General features: G+C 35.6%; 1 protein-coding gene across 2 annotated transcripts in view; it reads left to right on the top strand.

Moving 5' to 3' along the window:
* LOC125229565 (leucine zipper putative tumor suppressor 2 homolog) overlaps positions 1-13,907 on the top strand; it is a 192,084-nt gene that overhangs the window by 42,015 nt on the left and 136,162 nt on the right. The window lies entirely within an intron of this gene.

The raw sequence follows: 13,907 nt of genomic DNA on the forward strand, positions 1-13,907 counted from the left end.
TTCGCGAACAAGCGGATTAGCGGTAAGCATGACATAGATTAGAGAAAATAATTTAACCACAGATAACATATATCTTCGCCAAAAGGTGTTCTATCGGTGACATTACACAAACTATCATTGTTTTTAAGTTGGTACGCTTGATCGGTCATACAATTTTCGACAAAAAATATTCAGTAATTCAGTAATTTATTGTCCGGTGTTGTCATTTACAAAACTTTACTTCATTTTTCTCTACTTCATTATAGTAAAATTAATACAATAGATGTATTTAAATACAAAAGATTTTGTTAATTTAATTTTCTATTGCTTAAATCACATCAAACTATTCAAGTTGTGTAGATTTTGAACGGTATTTTGTAAATAGGGCCTAACACATGTCCCCTTACAAGTGCGGTCCGACCGTCTGTTAGATCCTTAAAGAATCTCACAATATATTTTTTTTAAAACCTGGTCACACTATAATCTAAGTTGCGTACACGCAATTTCCTACGCATTTAATGTTTGTGACTACTAAAAACACATTAGTGTGTTTACAATGAAAATACGCCCATGAGGACAATTGTAAAAGAAAAAAAAAACGGTTAAGGATGACAATATTGACAGTGACAGTTCCTTACGAAAAAAAATCTGAGCGCGAAGTTATTAAATTTTATTTAAGAAAACGATTTCACAGAAATTACAGTGTTGTGTAGCTTCCAATAATTAGTATAGTTGATTGTGTAGAAGCACGTGTGATTTTTAGTGACGTCTTATTATCACACGAAGAGAAATGTGGGACGTTCGAGTTGAAGTACCCGGCTTTTGATGTCAACTAACGGAGGAGTAAGAGTTTTTGAGCCTGGTCTCATACCTGCTCATAGGACCAACGTGTTACTGAAGATTTTCAATATGATTATGTTGTTATTGGTCCCATATTATGCCACACTACGCAGAAGAATGGAACAGAAAATGAGGATCAAGAAAAATACATATATGTAAGTGTTCAAAACCCCAGTTAATTTACCCTACGAGTATTTTTATTTTATCAAGCAAACAAGACGGAGTTTTATAGTCTGCAGTAATTTTTGAGTTAGAAAAATTAAAGTCACTTAGCGATCAGACATCATATTTGAGGAAAATGAAAAAAAAAAAAATTGTAGGTGAACGTAAATGAGACGTATGTCTCATATGGTTAAAGTACCTAGATGGTCCTGCAACCTTAGTTGGCAAATATTTTTGGAAAATATTTTGACCTTGTGATTTTTATTTTATCTTTCCCTCTGTTTATTGGAACGTCTATAACTTAGCTTTAGTTTCAACCTAAGATAGATTCTTACCACAGCAGTGTTTCTGTCATTGAACATAGTGGATCAGCGAGGACGGTGGAAACATGCGGTGAAAACTTCAGTGTGTGTTTAAGTGCATGCTTAGTAACGCTAGTGAAATAACAAGTGTTTATGATATTCGATTTATGCAATATTTTATTTTTTGACCAATGATTGGACAAATAAGGACTAGCCAACTTTAGAGTTGAAGAAATATTCATTGGTTTCAAGTTACTTGCTGTGTTCAAAAATAAGTAACTGGATCTTTTGCGGTTATGCTGATTGTGATCAAGTGTGCAACGTGTCTTCGGAAGAGGTTTCATGGTGTCCTGGGTTATGACACCGACTGAGAAGAGAATAGTTTGGAAAATTTTGAAATATTACCAGGAGGCCAGCAGGATTTAACCATCATCATTAGCTACTCAAGAACCCATCATAGAACTAGCCAAGTATGAAGGAGAAAAAAGGAAGAGAGACACCTTTGACCAAGTTCCTCAACCCATTGTCGTGTTTGTTAACAATTTGCTAAGTTTGCTGCAACTGCAAATGCCATGAAGAAGAAATAATTTGTCTGAGGTTACAAAACTTTCGGGGCATGTTATACAATATTGAAGACATAGAATAGGACAATACAAGTTTTAAGCTCGTTTCAAGAAAAAATCATTATTTTGTTATATTATTATTCAATCAAATAAAAGTATTTTGAACCTACTTATGCCATCATTTTGTATTTTATCATAAGGCAATTAAAACCAAAATAAAATTTTGCAGATAGTTTGAAAAAAAAAAGGGAATATATTTTAACAAAACCACATCAAATTTGATGTTACATTATATTTTACAAAAAAATATCAAAACCATATCAAAATTAAGGATACATCATATTTTGCGGGAAAAAATTGAAAATATGAAAACCACTTCAAAACTGCAATTACTTTTTTTTGCAAAATTGTATTATGCGTTTATTATGAACATTACATGATGTGTAATGTAAATTTTATGAGTACATTGGTTACAAGTCAATGACTTCTTAGTAAAGAATGTTTATTTATTGCGACATACTTATGTGGAACATTATTATTTTTCTTTCTTATCATCATCATCATTATCATTATTTTAAATGCGTCATGAGTTTTTCAAAATTTTATTGAGATTCACTGTTATTATTATAGGGGTGGTAGAAGTCAAAATTTTGACTAAAATTAATTTTAATTCTATAGTGATATGAGTGTGATAAAGGGCCTTATTGGCTAGCCCATCGTAAAGTTTCACTGTCATTTAGTAGTTTCATTCCTAGGATTATAAAGTGGTGTATGGTGGATGTAAATCTATAATACGGATTTTTTTATTATCTAGATAAAGAAGTCGGTTCATTATGTGGACAACAATTTTTTTTTTTATTTTTTTTGTATAGAGAATGTATTGAACATTCATTGTATGGTTGGATTCTTTTAATATAATCATAATTGGACATATAGTATCTAGTCTACCTGGGGTAGACATTAGAAAATTCAGAGCGGTGGATAAGCTATTTTTCATTTTAGTTATTACAGTTAGCAGTGATATTTATTATTTATGCGTTATCATTTTTTTTTACATTATATAGGGTGGTATACTGTACAATATCGGTAATCACCAGTGCAGATCCTCGTTTCTAAGCATAACTCGGTCAGTATTTTGTTCTACAAAGATCGGAGTAGGGAGGGCCACTATTTTGTTTAAGTGACTGTACTTACTTTTATAAATTTTTTGCATTTTATGCTATCAATTTTGCATTATGAACTGTAAAAAAAAAAAAAAAAAAAAAAAAAAACAACAAAGACAGGGAAATTGAAAGTAGGCTAGTGTTCTTACAGTAATTGACTCTAGTTAAAATGTGACCATAAAATATAATATTTTGTTTCGTACGAACATTTTATTTTTAGTATGTGCATCAAACAATTTTCACACATTGTCAAATTGTTTGCGGTTAGTAATTATTTTATAAAATTAAATATAGATGTATAAAATGAAACCTATCATAAATAAATTGAAATTTTCTTTGCCTTCGAGTCAGGGTAGAGTGGAGTAAAATGGGATACGTAAACTTTTGAAGTTATTGTGTAATTTTATTTCCATTTTTATTCGTTATTTTGATTACTTTTAAAAGCGTTGGCTTTCTGTTGAGATCGAGTGAAAGAGCGAATGAGGAAGTAAGAATGGTTACATTGTGTGTGTGTGTGTGAATAATTTAGAGATGATGAATGTTTATAGATGTAAGAATGTTTTGAATGGGATGAATGACTGAATGATGTGTGTCTTGAATGATTTTTTTTATGGAATGAGTGGATTGATACGGACAGACAGCGCTGGAAAGTGGTCAAAACTAGTTTGGTCGGAATTTGCGGGAACAAACAAGGGGGGAATTTTGGGAACACATTAGTCATAAAATTCTTATCGGTTAGGTTAAAATCCATTTGGATTCGACCCATTTCAAGGGTAGTTTTTCGTGGCTACTCACTCTACAAGGTAATAAGACCCATACTAAAACCACACACCTCATCTTGAATGGGATGTATTTGACAATCGACATATTTTAGGGCCGATATCGTCTAGTGAGAACGAGGCTCTTTTCAATATTTGTTTCCTTGTTATGTGTTCAAATATGTGAAGTTTAGTATCATCAAATCATTTCTTCATTTGATCATGATATGGTACCGAGTTGAGGTACATGCTTATGTCATTTAAGGTTTGTTTTATAAAAAAAAAAAAAAAAAAAAACACATCCAAACAGATCTTAAGTCAGTATATTTTATTCAAGTATGAGACATGCGCCAAAACATGTGGCTGGAGTGAATAGGTAGAGAAATTGGTTTGAGTTCCGACAATGGAGATTGAAGGCTCTGGACTTATAATGAGAGCTCTAAAGGTTTCTTCGTAATTGCGTGGGAAGTTATTGTGAACTCGTTGAAATTATTACGATAATTATTCCGGTCCAACAGTGTGGATGGAATGAATATTCGCCGCGACCGGGGAACGAGCTAGCAAGAACGGGTTAATAGGACCTATCAGATTCACAACCTGGTATCCCTGGCGATGCGTGGACTCTGAGAAAGGGGTTATCATGGTTCATTGTCGAGATTCAGATGAGCTGATTTCAAAACTGAGTCGCTAGCAGTTGCGTAGTATTGGAATACACACCACACGATTAGAAATGGGGGGATATTTCCGACTGATCTAGAGATATTTTTCTTTTATTCAATTTTATTGCTTCTTTTGCTAAGTGAGATTGGATTTTTTTACAAACCACTTTGTATTTTATAAAAGAAATCCAATCGGGGGCGAGTTGTAACAGAACAAGCGTCTATGACGAGGAAATGGACTCGTTATTACATATAAAACTTACGGCGAATCAACTTTTCCTTGACCAACTTTTTGGTGCATATTTCCTTCGGGATTTCATTGAATATTTTAACAAACAATATCTTTGAAGCTTTATCACATGTTTAGTCACGTTTTCACTCATCAAATTCACTATTATTTGATGCAAAACAGGTTGAAAAAAACGTATTTATCAACAAACTACGTTCACATGGACGGAATACTGACACTGACAGTTGTCAGCTGCGTAACGTTCCGATATTATGTCTTGATTTCAATCACAGGTCATAAAAGTTCATAATGATTAGTAGTATACTTTCTGGATGTGTTTAATGTAGCATTTAGAAACAAAAATGATATTTTACTGCGTATTTGATCTACAAATCTAATTAAAACCCTTTAACAAAAAAATATCTGCATACCTAACTAACCGCAATACATAACTCTTCGTCGCTTAACTAGGTATCAATAAAATTATTCCTATATCACTTTGGAACACGTGCAGTCATGCAGATGTTACTATTGAGAAGCAAAAACGTACGTGCTGAGATGTCTTGGACATTAATGCCTAAGGCGTACGACTTAGTAAACAAAACAGTTACGACCTTTTTCTTATAAGTGTAATTTAGCGGCTATCCATTGTTATTTGTCGCCAGTAGCTCTTTTGTCGCTCTTTTGTAGCCCTTTTGTAGCTCTTTTGTCGCTCTTTTGTAGCCCTTTTGTAGCCCTTTTGTCGCTCTTTTGTAGCTCTTTTGTCGCTCTTTTGTAGCCAGTCGCTCTTTTGTAGCCCTTTTGTCGCTCTTTTGTAGCCATTTTGTAGCCCTTTTGTCGCTCTTTTGTAGCTCTTTTGTCGCTCTTTTGTAGCCAGTCGCTCTTTTGTAGCCTTTTTGTCGCCCTTTTGTAGCCCTTTTGTAGCCCTTTTGTCGCTCTTTTGTAGCTCTTTTGTCGCTCATTTTTATCTATAAAAGGGTCGGAGCGAGCCGACGCGCGTCATTCTTAAAATATCTACAAGACTAACAGTGTCTCTGGCTTTCGTGTGTTATACTGGTGAGTGAAGTTATTCTGCTATTGTTTCTCTGTTTGTACTTACTTGGAAATTATTCTAAGTGATTGTAAACTTTGAAATTGTGTCTCTGTTTGGTTGTGCGAAGACAATATCTTTGTACAGTTGAACTTAGGCTTGTAGTGGAATTGCTTTACTGTCAGTTGTGGGGTTATTTTAGTGTTCTATTTATAGTGTAGTGTTACATTTAAATTGATGTGTGTAGTGAAGTTTTCTGTGCTTTGTTTCATGAGTGCCGTCAAGCAATACAAAGACTGGGTCGATGTATGGCTGGTGCTTGGAGATAAGTCTGTGTTTGGTTTTGTAGGGAGTAATTCTTGCAAAACTAAGCTTAGATTATAGCACGTAAAGGAAACTTCATTCGTTTGTTTAGTTGGTCAGTAAAATTGAATTTAGTAATTTTCTATGGGGTTATTTTGTGAAAGTTATAAGCCAGATCATTGTTTGTGACAGACTGTTGTCCGGCTAGGCGCTTCTTCCCTTACGGTGTCAAATAAGAGGCGTTTAGGGGTCTTTTTGTTCCAAGTGGAGGGCTTGGACGCTTTTCTATACTTACAAAAGCGTATTTTCTCACCGGTCTCAAAGAGTCCAACTGTTAGATGGAAGTGAGGACTTTCACGATTGACGAAAGGCATTAGGAGTAATCCTTGCTCACTGAAGTCGGCAGTATTTGAGGCTGGGGTCCTATATATATATATATATTTATTTACTCGGTGCTCTGGTCCATGCTGGCGTTGGTCGCTGGGGATTTCGGTTGTGATTGATCCATATCTAAGTAAAGTTTGATCGCAGCTGGGTCTCCCATGTGGCTGGTACTGGTGTGTCCTAGAATACTGGATATATACACGGATAGGGCGATCTACTCTCTGCTACCCTAGCCCGCGGGCAAGAGCAGAGGGGGGGATCTGACCGACACAAGCCTATAGGTTGCCTATCTCAGCTTCGCTGGCTGAACTGTACAGTTCTAGTAGGGATACACTTGTACATATTCTGAACACAAGATCTATGGTAAGTGAGGGTCTGTGTTTCAGATATGTTAGAGTAGGGAAAACAATAGGATTAGGGTAGCGTCACACACTATTTCTATGAAATTAGGGCTGTTTTACGATTGGTTTTGAAGTATAATTGATAGGCGTGTATTTATATGGTTTTAATGGACTTTAAATGTGGTGTTTACTATCTTAAAATATGTGGTAAAACTGGTAATTTATAAAAACTCTTATTACTTAATTTATTTGAGTGAAATTAATAATTGTGGTAGCAATTTCTGATTTTTCGGTGTGGCTGCGGGACACTTAGTGTTGCTAACTAGTTTTTCAAGGTAAATTCTATCAAATTGGCTAGGGAAACAAACTGTCTTTGGAATAAAAGGATTTTTTTGTTATAGGGCCCAGTGGCATGCGAGCGCCGTCCACTGATGGAAAGTCTAAAGCTTAGAAAAGTTTGACTTACTTATTTCTTATAAAAGTTAGCAACTGCTCGGTGTTTCGATAAAACATTAGAAAGATCGAGAAGTTATGGTCTATTAGCAGTACTGGGGAACGGGGGTTTAGCTAGGGACAAGAAACAAAATAAAAAAGGGGTTAGTTTGTAGATAGATAGCCCTTCAGGCTTACTTGCTTAGGATCCTGATAAAGTGGTTTGATCAGGTCAGGGGTCCCATACCGAATCGCAAGCCCTTGCCCAAACCGGGACCACTAATAAGGCGTAGCGGATGATTACCAAAATATTTTTTAATATTTATTTCATGTATGTTTCACTCACTAACTTTTATACTAAAAATTTCTTCATCACGTCATTAATTTTCTCACATATAACTTTCTAGGTCTAAATCTGATAAAATACTCTTCTATAACACTATGTTATTATGCTACAATAACCTTTATTCTTCTTTAAAATATAAATAAATAAAAATTTAAATATTAGTCAAAAATACAGCTGATACTCATTAAAGGATCTAGGTTATCGCGGTTCACATCGAAGGGTTCTACTTATTCACGCTAGACGATCACAAGGCCAAATTTACGGGGTATATTTAAAGGGGGGTTAGCTATACTGTTGGTTAGCCAAGTAAGTAAGTAAATAAGTAAAGGTGAGCGGAGATTTAGTTACAGTAGGTAAGTTACGTACACGCTTTGACATATATATGCCAATGTCAAACTGGTGGTACAGGAGAGCAATGTTAGAAAAACAAATTGTATGTCATGTCGATCCAGCTCATAAAATTTCCATTTTATCGACCTATCACCTTGAATGCCAGCTGGACGCTTATAATGGCTTCAAATGAACATAAAACTAACCTCACTTACAGTTTCTGCTCATAAAGAACTGTGACATTTATGTCATAGCTCAAATTACAGAAACTTGTTAGATATTACAAGCGTACGATGACTTACTGATTTGGCTCACTGGCATTAATCATGAATCTAGAGTAGGTACAGTCAGTATCAGTACAGTTGCATGAAATTGCGCACCCGAAGTAGAGATACCTACAACGTTCATCCTGTATAATGCGTATCTCTAAAATTCGACCTACTTCTTCAAACTAATAGATTAAATAAAGTATATTTTGTGCTTTTATAAGGGACCTATTCCGCGTATCGCCATAGCGAGGAAGCGTGGCCTTTGATCAGCCAGTTCTAAGAACAAGCTTTTATTCTGATAAGATACCTTATAAGAATAAACTTCTGATCTGATAAGATATAATGTAATTAATAGCACGTTAGCTGATGTACTGCAGTGGTTTACTGTCAACAATTTACTTCTTAATTCTAAGAAAACCAAATGTATTCGATTCTCTCTGCCGAATGTTAAACCAATCGATACAAAAATACTTTTGAATGATGAATGCTTAGAGATGGTAGATACAACACTGTTCCTTGGCTTAACATTGGACAAAAATCTACAATGGAGTCCTCATATAAGGAAACTAGCAAGCAAATTAAGTTCAGCCGCATACGCCGTTAGGAGAATCAGGCAACTGACTAATGTTGAGACAGCTCGCCTAGTGTATCATAGTTATTTTCACAGTGTAATGTCATACGGTATTCTGGTTTGGGGCAAAGCAGCTGACATACAGACTATCTTTGTATTACAAAAGAGAGCCATTCGTTCTATTTACAACTTAGGAACACGTGAATCAGTAAGAGAACTCTTCAAAGAAATTAATATCTTAACTGTAGCTTCCCAATACATTTATGATAGTATAATTTATGTTGTTAAGAATTTAGACTGTTTCACTAAGAATTCTGATATCCATAATTATAACACTAGAAACAAAAATAAGCTTGCCATAAAGAAGTTTCGTGTCCGTAAAGTACAGAAGTCATTTGTTGGGCAATGCATTCATTTTTATAATAAGTTACCTGACACTGCTTTGAGATTACCCCTCCCAGCTCTTAAGAACTACTTAAAAAATCATTGATGTTAAAGGCTTATTATAGAGTCGAGGACTATTTGACAGACAAACATGCATGGCCCGAACCAGAAACTACAAAAAACGAATAGCAATTAAAATAATTGTATTATGTATAGAGGACACAGTTCAGATAAGAAAGCACATAAAATATTTTATATTTTATGTTGTGTAGGTAAATTACATATTTAATGATATTGAGATTCATATTATCTTTTTCTTCTGTGACAATTTGATATGTTTTCTCTGAAGAAGAACGACGTATTATTAAGCAATAATATAATTTATTGAAATTAATTTCCATAGAGTACCTAGTCTGTTCATATTCTTTGATGAATACTTTTGCATGTTAAATTGTATCTTGTTATTGTATCTTGTTATTTAATGCATGCTAGTTATAAGATGTAATGTTTTGAAAAGAAGTTGCCCGCCGAGTTTCTTGCCGGTCCCATAGTGGATGGATACCCCCCTCCCAACTGAGGGGAGACTGAAATCTTCTCGAGGCTGAGGCGTAGGGTTAGAGCCGGCGTAGGTTTATTTGACGTTCATATGCGCATTGTAATATGCCTACTTGAAAAATAAATATTTCATTTTCATTTTCATTTTTCATTTTACCTACTTTAGTTCCATTGTAATACAATACACTGATTTGTTATTCGGTTGGCTGCTTTTTGGTCAAGGTTTCAACTTATAGGTACTTGCGTTCAAAATGTGGATTAATTTGATTAAGTATTCTTTGATCACTTAAAATTTACAATCGCACGAATTTCGCAAAATCATTTAAATAAAATGTGCCTACTCTGCTCCTCCCAGGTACACTAATTTTTAACCGTCGCCTCATATCTCAAGAAGGACGGTTATCAAGTCGTCTGTATGTTTTTTTTTTTATGTTTGTTCCTCGATATCTCCGTCGTTACTGGACCGATTTTGAAAATTTTTTTTTTATTGAATGTATATGCATACAGATTGGTCCCATTTTTCTCAGAACCCAGTTCTGATGATGGGATCCTGGAGAAATCGAGGTAACTCCTCAAATCTGAAAGGCATACATATGGTTATTTTTGTGTTTTTAAAGGAACAGCATGCATTTAGGCACGGAACAGTGACATTTGGTGCAGTGGAACTGCTGATGATGGCCAGAACGGGACTCTTCAAATTTGAACGGCACGCTTATAGTGACTTTGGTATTTTTATACGAACAGCATGCACTTTCGTCCAGAACAGTGACATTTGGTGCAGTGGAATTTCTGATGATGGTCAGAACCGAACTCCTCAAATCTGAACGGCACGCTTATAGTGACTTTGGTATTTTTATAAGAACAGCATGCACTTTCGTCCAGAACAGTGACATTTGGTGCAGTGGAACTGCTGATGATGGCCAGAACCAAACTCCTCAAATCTGAACGGCACGCTTATAGTGACTTTGCCATTTTTATAAGAACAGCATGCACTTACGTCTAGAACAGTGACATTTGGTACAGTGGAATTGCTGATGATGGTCAGAACCGAACTCCTCAAATCTGAACGGCACGCTTATAGTGACTTTGGTATTTTTATAAGAACAGCATGCACTTATGTCCAGAACAGTGACATTTGGTGCAGTGGAACTGCTGATGATAGTCAGAACCAAACTCCTCAAACCTGAACGGCACACTCATAGTGACTTTGGTATTTTTGTAAGAAAAGCATGCATTTAAGTTCGGAACAGTGACATTTATTTAGTTATGTTTGTTAAGCATATTGAGTTTTGAAGTCAAAGTTTGTCAAGCTTCGATTTCATAATATAATCGGATTCATGAGGAATTGAGGAAACTCCTCAAACTTTAACGTTATACGTATATTCATTTGTGTTGCCATCTCATAATTAAAGCATTAAAAGCAGTTTTAAAAAATACTTACACATTTCTACATAATCCAACATTCGCAAGTAGCTTTCACCAGAACCCGAAAGGCGACGGTTTTTTTTTCTTAAAAATTATATTCTTACAGGTTTTCTACTTTACATATAAAGCTGGAAGTAAAAATTGTAGGTACCTAAACTAAAAACTCTTTCGATACCTACGTGTCTGTAAATATATCTAGACGACCTTTCATACAGGAAACTAGTAAAACACCAATTACAGACTAAAGCCCCAAGATCAAGTAAACTCCTAAATCTTACCCATCCGACATAGACAGGCGAATCACGCGCGATCTCAGATACGCTCAAATGGGACCCTTTGTCACGCCGCTACCAACTTTTACGGTACAGCTACTATCTCACAAAGTAATCCTAATATTTATCTTAAATCCAAAGAAATAAAGGCTACTGTAGTGTTTGCCAGCAGCAGATAGAAGTTGTTTAATAGTGGCGCCTTTCCGATTCAAAATAAAAATGGACATTGAAATTGTTTTGATTGTCGTTTTAGGAATATGAAGCGTAAGATGGGCGCTCGTCTATTTTGGAAATTAGTGGCTAAGTTAGTGCCATTTTCCTTAAACCGTTCAACGTACCTTGGTACAAGTTACGATTGGAATCTAATACTAATACCTAACTGTCAAGTTGTCAACGCTTGATGGTACTATAAAAATCTCCTTCCTCGTTATGTATATCATAGAGTGTAGGAGTGCGTCTTAATTTTGAAATAAATTACTGATCGCAAAAAAAAATCTTCATCAATTTAATGATTACATTACACGGATACATTTTATATCTGGCTTAATTTATCGCCCATATTCCATTTACACTCTGTATATGTAATTATGTAGGTATGTTGCGAACCTCTTTTAAGTCTTTGGGTTAGCTTACCTTCGCCTACGAACGCCGGCCGCTAAGATAATTTTTATACCTCGTTGTCAAAACTGACTTATGTTATTGTAGATTTTAGATTTGTCAAATAAAATACGTTCAAGTTATTTTGCTATTTATATTTAATCTAAATAGTAGTCCCATCACAACTGGTGACCCGAACGTAAATTAAATAAATAATACCTAGAGTTTACTATACTTTAAACATTTAATCGTGAAGTGTACAGAATGCCAGAAATAAGAAGTAACTGCGATTCAGCAGTTTGTCGCGTTAGCGTGAAAATTCCACCGTTTTGGCCAGACAACGCAACATTAAGGTTTTCACAAATAGAAGGCCAATTTGCAGTCGCAGGAATAGCTACGGATTCTACCAAGTATGACCAATTTGACCACGTTATTTCAGTTTTGGAAGCAAAATAAGTATGCCACGGAAGTCCAAGACATAATCGTAAGGCCCCGCGCACACGGAGGCAACAGTTGCTCGGCGACTTTCGTATTTGTATGAAAAGTTGCGTCGCCTCGTGTGCGCACTTTTATACTAAGCCATGGTCGCGACAAAAAAGTCGCCGGCAACAGTTGCCCGTGTGCGCGGGCCCTAAGTCCGCCGGCAGAAAATAAGTATGTAGAATACTTGGAAAAAAGAGCTAAAAGACCTAATTGCCCGTACTTCGGCATCGCGTAGTAAAAAATTGAAGCAGATTATGACTTCGGAGGAACTCGGAGATGGAAAGCCGAGCCAGTTCCTGCGCCATCTCCGTAATCTCGCCGGTTCTGGGTACCCAGACGAATTTTTACGCCAGGTATGGTCAAATCGTCTACCATTTTATTGCAAAGCCTAATATGATTTCTATTCAAGACGATAATGTATCCTTAGATAAATTAGCTCAAATGGCAGATAAAGCTTACGAAACTTTTGCTAATTATTTAATCTAAATAGTAGTCCCACAGGTATATCTAAATTCAACACTATAACAATACCTAGGTGCGTTTTACTCGCCTATCACTTTGTATGATCATTATGACTGTGATGTTCTTGCAGATATCCAATAACCATAAAAATCAACAAACGTTACCAACTTAATTAGGCAGATAAGTGTAGATGGAAACCTGGTAATAAAAATAAATGGTTATAATCATATTTTATACCTAACATTCACGGTTGGGTGGCTATTGTATATTTTAGAAAGTCGAAGGTAGTGTTTCGTTGTAACTACTGTGTAACTTAAGTAGAATTGAAATCTATCTTTCTCACGGTGTCACATTGACTCCTTTAAACTTCAGTGACAATCACTGAGGCTACTTTAAACGAGGGAAAGTTGAGAAACATTGGTAATCGAATTTGCAATGAAGTCGGTTAAAATAGGGCTAGTAACACTTTGAATTTTTCTGGAAGTTAATTAAAAAAGATCAACAAAGGTTCATAGACGTAAATTGTTACGGACCGAACGCTTTTTTTTAGCTTAAGTAAATCTCAAGTATTTTCTATGAAACTACCCCGACGTTTGATTTTTTCGAAAATTTCCAGTACACTAGCACATGAACATTTACCGGTCGTTTTTGGTGAAGAGAAACATCATGAGTAAACCGGACTAATCTCATTAGGGTTGGAAGTTGGAAGGTGGCAGTCGCTTTCGAAGCACGCAATATCCTGGTATTAGTTGCCAAAGCAGACCGCAGCCCAGGCTCTCATGAGCCGTCGGGATAATACAAAGAAGAGGAAGTTCTTAGACGCAAGCCAAATATATAATAGAAGAAATATGTTCAAAATGCCGCCTTTTAAATGCACTTCTAACAAAGAAACGAGCTGCATCCGAATAATTTTATAAACATCACAGCGTGCAAGTCCCAACATCACAAGAGATTTTCCGTAGGACGTAGATCTGATTGTAATTTTATTCTGATGTCTATTTAACTATGCACTTTATCACCTCCATATAAAGCTTTAAAAAACTCGCGACGTAAAGTAACAATAGCGTG

The sequence above is a fragment of the Leguminivora glycinivorella genome, chromosome 9 (assembly GCF_023078275.1).
Source record: "Leguminivora glycinivorella isolate SPB_JAAS2020 chromosome 9, LegGlyc_1.1, whole genome shotgun sequence".
Classification (NCBI taxonomy): Eukaryota; Metazoa; Arthropoda; class Insecta; order Lepidoptera; family Tortricidae; genus Leguminivora; species Leguminivora glycinivorella.